Source organism: Cherax quadricarinatus, chromosome 4, assembly GCF_038502225.1.
Source record: "Cherax quadricarinatus isolate ZL_2023a chromosome 4, ASM3850222v1, whole genome shotgun sequence".
Lineage (NCBI taxonomy): Eukaryota > Metazoa > Arthropoda > Malacostraca > Decapoda > Parastacidae > Cherax > Cherax quadricarinatus.
Window position 1 is genome coordinate 41,657,507 of NC_091295.1, and position 6,000 is coordinate 41,663,506.

Consider the following 6,000-nt stretch of genomic DNA (forward strand, 5'->3'; position numbering starts at 1 on the left):
AAACCGGCCAAAACCGAAACCATTTTCCCCACAAGAAATAATGTAAATGGAATTAATCCGTTCCAGACATCCAGAAGTATCAAAAAAAAAAAAATTTTTTTTACCTTAAAGATAGTTACAGGCACAAAAGAATGAGCATTACACATGACACTTACCTTTACTGAAGGCTGTTGCTGCTGGATGGAAGACGGAGGAGGGGAGAGGGAAGATAGGTTATTGTTTGGAAGGGGTATCCCCCTCCGTAAGGGCTCTAGGTACCAAGTCCTTATCTGGGGTCACTTCCCTCCTTGAGAGTCACTGGACCCCTGTCGCACAAAATATCTGTCCAGATAGGTCCGTTTCTGGCATCTCTTTAAGATTTGCCTAAAATGGGACATGGCATTGTCATTGTAAAAGTCACCTGCACGGATTGCAACAGCTTTCTCAGGGTGATGTTCCTCCACAAATGAATGCACTTTAGTCCACATTGTACAAATCTCCTTAATCTTTGAAGAAGGTACCTTCTTCCATCTCTCTTCCTCCTCCTCTGAAGCAATTTCCTCAGCTGTGGTCTCTTGCTGTTGCAGATGAAGCTCTTGCAGCTCATCAGTGGTTAGCTCTTCATTGTCGTCCTCCACCAACTCTTCCGCATCCTGGCCACTCACATCCAACCCCATGGAATTTCTCAATGCCACAATTGACTGCACAACAGGTGTAGGATCGACAAGCTCAGCCTCAAACCCTTCAAAATCCTTCTTTTGGACACAATCTGGCCACAATTTTCTCCAAGCAGAGTTCATCGTCCTGGAAGTCACTCCCTGGCAAGCCTTATCTATAAGGCCTACGCAGTGGAAGATATTGAAGTGATTCTTCCAGAACTCTCTTAGGGTCAATTCAGAGTCCGAGGTTATGTCAAGGCACCTTTGGAACGTTGCTTTGGTGTACAGTTTTTTGAAGTTTGCAACGATCTGCTGGTCCATGGGCTGGAGGAGAGGAGTGGTGTCAGGAGGCAAAAACTTCACTGTTACAAAACTGAATTCCTTAGACAATTGGTCTTCCAAGTCTGGAGGATTAGCAGGAGCACTGTCCATTAACAAGAGGCACTGGAGTGGCAATTTCTTATCCAGGAGGTATTTTTCACTTCATTAAACCATTCCAAGAAAATTTTCCTTGTGACCCATGCCCTACTGTTTGCCTTCCACATCACACACAATTAACTCTTGACAACACTGTTTTTCTTGAGCACTCTGGGATTTTCAGAGCAATACACCAGTAAAGGTTTCACTTAGAAATCCCCACTAGCATTACCACACAACAAGATAGTTAGCCTGTCTTTCATAGGCTTGTGTCCTGGGAGTGCCTTTTTCTCCTGCATAATATAGGTCCTCTTTGGTATTTTCTTCCAAAACAGGCCTGTTTCATCACAGGTGAACACTTGTTGGGGTTGGAATTTTTGAGCCTCTACATAACATTTGAATTCCCACACAAATTTTTCAGCCGCTTGTTTGTCTGAACTGGCACCCTCGCATGGCGAGGGTGCCAGCCACTTCGCTTCTTAAATTTTTCAATCCAGCTTTTGCTGGCCTTAAATTAACCTACACCAGCACTTGTTTTAGGCAGTTTCATTAAGAGGTCGTCATATAACTGTCTTGCCTTTTCACAAATAAATGACTGCAGAATACTATCTCCTTATAACTCTTTCTCTCTGATCCACACCAACAACAATAAGAATAATAATATAATGGAGCTGATTGTTGATGGCGACTTCCCGTACATCCTGCCGAGTTCAGCAATGCGTATGCCATTATGATGTTCCTCACTTTCTTTACCAAAGGACTGGCACTAGGAGCTTTCTTTGTGGCCATGGTGGCTTATTTAGCAGTCACACACAATAAATAAGTGGCAAAAACAATGGATTATTACGAAATGTTTCATATGACCAGGCAGGATATGTTCACTCACTGAATAACAATGCTACACTGGCTAAGAATGGTGTGGGAGGCGGCTTTGTCTGCATCCCCATAAGAAATAATGTAAATCCAATTAATTCGTTCCTGACACCCAGAAGTATTAAAGCAAAAAAATTTTTTTTTCATGGAATATAGATATGGTACATAAACAATACAATGGGACATGATGAATGAAACATTAACAGCATAACACTTACCTTTATTGGTGATTCTTCTTAGTGTATGAAGACTGGAGGAGGAGAGACATTGAATTAATGTTTGGAAGGGGAATCCCCTTCCATCAACACTTCAGCTACCAAGTGCTTTTCTGGGATTACTTCTCTTCTCTTTTTCTTAATGCCACTAGGACCAGCTTGAGAGTCACTGGAGTCCTGTCTCGCAAAAAAACTTGTCCAGAGAGCTCTGTTTCTGGCGTCTCTTTAAAACTTCCCTAAAATGGGCCAAGACTCTGTCACTGTACATGTTGCCAACATGGCTTGCGACATCCTTCTCAGGGTGATGTTTCTTCATAAATCTTTCCATCTTAACCCACATTTCAAAAATCTCCTTAATTTCTGAAGAAGGCACCTCCTTCCATCTCTCTTCCTCCTCCTCTGCAGCAAGATTCTGAGCTGCCTTATCACACTGTGTATGCCAGTACACTTCTTAAATCTCTCAAACCAGCCTTTGCTGGCCTTAAATTCACATCACCACTAGTTGCAGGCAATTTCTTTACCAAATCGTCATGCAACTACCTAGCCTTTTCACAAATAAGCGACATCATAAGACTATCTCCTGTTAATTGTTTCTCATTTATCCACACCAATAATAACTTCTCAACATCTTCGAGTACTGGTGATCTCATTTTTGTCAGCATATTTACCCCCTTTGCAACAACAGCTTCCTTGATTTCATTTTTTTTGGTTATGATGGAAGATATGGTTGTACGGGATTTGTTATACATCCTGGCCAGTTTGCCCACACATACGCCACTTTCATATTGTTCAGTGATGTTTTTCTTAAATTCAGTTGTATTTCTCACCTTCTTTACCAAAGGCTTGGCACTAGGAACTTTCTTTGGAGCCATGGTAGCTTATTTAGCACTTGCAAGCACTAAAATGAATGGAATATTATGAAATATTTCGTATGAACACGTGAGGGGACCGTTGCTCATTGGTAAACAATGGCACACTGGCTGGGAAGGGAGGCCAAGGCGGCTCAGAGCGTGAGTACGCGTCCAGGACAAAGGACGATTAGCGAGTTTCGGACCATTTGCGAGCCAATGTTTTGACGAAATAATGGGACTATTTCCGAAATGGACGACTTTCAGGCCGGACGATTATTGAGGGACCACTGTACTAAGTCCTAAAACCACCTTTTGTTGTGCCAATTAGGCCGGGGTTCTTGCCAAATATCATTTTCAGTAAATATTTTTATCTTTTGCTTTAACTTAGATTTTGGCTCACAACTCAAAGAAAAAAATTGACTGAGTGATGGCTTGTAACTCAGAAAACTCGTAAGTTGGGGTACTCGTAAGTCAGAGTACCACTATATAAGAGAGGTCTAGGAATGTGATTAACAAACAAAGGGAAGTTTGCAAGGGCAATACCAGAATTTCTACACTGGGGAGGGAGGTTGGGGGGGGGGCAGGAGGCTCGTTTTGAAGTATGTACATATTAATATTGTTGAAAAAAAAAAATGTATCTTTGGAGGGCTGAGGGAGTTTTTGGGGGGCTGAAGCTCCCTGAGCTTTTCCTTGGAAAATTACTTTAGTGACTGGCATGCCTACAGTGTTTGTTTTGGACACTTTTTAACCCCTTCAGGGTCCAAGGTCAAAATCTGAAGTGGTGCCCCAGTGTCCAAGAATTTAAAAAAAAAAAAATTTGTTATTTTCTCTTAAGAAATGGTAGAGAATCTTTTTGTGAAGGTAATAAAACAAAAAGTACGAAATTTGATGGAAAATTGACGAAATTATGCTCTCGTGAATTTTGATGTATCAGCGATATTTACGAATCGGCGATTTTGCCGATTTTGACTCCCATTTTAGGCCAATTACATTATTCCAGTCGACCAAATTCTTAGCTATTTCACTAGTATTACTTCTATTCTATCGATTGAGCACAAGAAATCGCCAGGTCAACTGTTTCAACTACAAAATAAAGTGATCAGAAATTGGTAATTTGGCCAATTTAACACAAAGTTCAAAATTTTCCAATTTCAAAATAAGGTCCAGAATAAACAATGTAGATATTCCTGGCACTAAACTGACATTTCCTCTGTTCATTAGTTACGTTTTCAGGCTTTACAAATAAATTCCATTTTGATTGTGCGAATTTTTATTCACACCAAAAAATAGATTTACCTTTATGCAATATTGTAAAAATTGTATAAATATCATCACCACATTTGTGAATGTATATTAGACCCCACCAGCTGGTGTGTATTAGACGTGTGAGGTCGTTTGTTTACTCTTGAACATCTGCAAAAATTTAACATTTCTGCTACTTTGAGCTCAGTTTCAAGCTATTTCCTGTGCTAAAACCAATCAAAATCATCTCTATTTTTGTAATATGTCTTCCATTCTATCAATTGAGACCAAGAAATCGCAAATACAACTATAAAAAACACATGAAAAAACACTGCAAAGTTGCTGTTTTAATCGAAAATCATGGTCTCAGTTTTTTCTCTCTCATTATACACAGTGTACTGCAGGATTTGTTTTATGTGGTGCACACATACCACATAGATGTATTCTCTCATATCTAGGCCCAAATGTACCACACAGTTTATCAGAGTGAGCTGAGCTCATGGCGTAGATCTACGGTTTGGACCCTGAACGTAAAGCCGTAGATCTATGGGACGGACCCTGAAAGGGTTAAATTCCTATTAATGATAATACAGAAGGCATGCTGTACTATTGAAACAGCCAGGAATTGGGTTGGTCTGAACACTGGAATTAGCCTAAAATAGGCCTCAAATTGGACAAAAATCACTTATGTAGTGCCCTTCAATCTCCAACGTTGTGCCTGCATAATTCTGTAAGTGTTACATCAAATTTTGCAATTTTGGTGTTAATTACCTTTAGAAAGGGATTCTCTACCATTTTAGAAGTTAAAATTAATTGTTTTTTATTACTTTTAAAAATGGCAACAGAATAGGGGCTTTCGGTTTGGGGGGGGAAGGGGGGGGTCAACAGTGAAAGCATTTAATGTTTTAAATTGACATTCAGGTTATTAACATGTTGATACTTTTAAATTGCAGAGGTTATCGTTTTTACCCTTCTGTGAAGGAGATTTTATAAAGGCAAAATACAGCATTCAAGATGTACATACAGTAGATGGAGGAGCTCAGTCCAAGACTTGACATTTGGCATGATTAATTTCATTAATGGATGACTGATATAAAAGTATAGTGAAACCTCAGTTTAACAGCCTAATAGGGGAAACAGGGTGTCCATTTAAATGAAAACCTGTTGTGGAAATGCTCAATGCAATAAACATTGTTGTATGGGGAATTTACTGGACATGTACACTACTGCTAACAGAATCTCAGTGCAGCAGACTTGGTTCATTGTGTGGAGAGCCTACTAGAGACACACACATGCATACACTATTGCAGACAAAATCTTGACGCAGTAAACTTGGTCTGTCGCATCAAACATTTATCTGGCCAAATGTCTGGTGAGTTATGTGGAGGCTCTTTACTGAATTATAAGATAACCTGTTAAAATTGGTTAAAGCAATTACTGAAACTTTCCAATCGTTCATCAGGTCAAAGATCCATTTTCAGTGTTAAGTGCTTTTAATGTTTATACAAACAAACTATAACCCATAAGGGTATCAAAACCTTAACTTAAGATACATTAGTATGTGTTGATTTTTTGTTTTTTTGAATGGGGGTGTAAAATCTAGCTTTAGTAAACCACAAATGCTTAACTACTAAATGTGTTGCCTGATTAAGAGCTGTTTCAGGCAACACTGTGTTGTATACTTACTAATCATTCATGGTCATCTGATAAGATGTTTCATAATTATGGGAGCAAGGCTTCAGAATAGTTCCTTTAATGGATAAG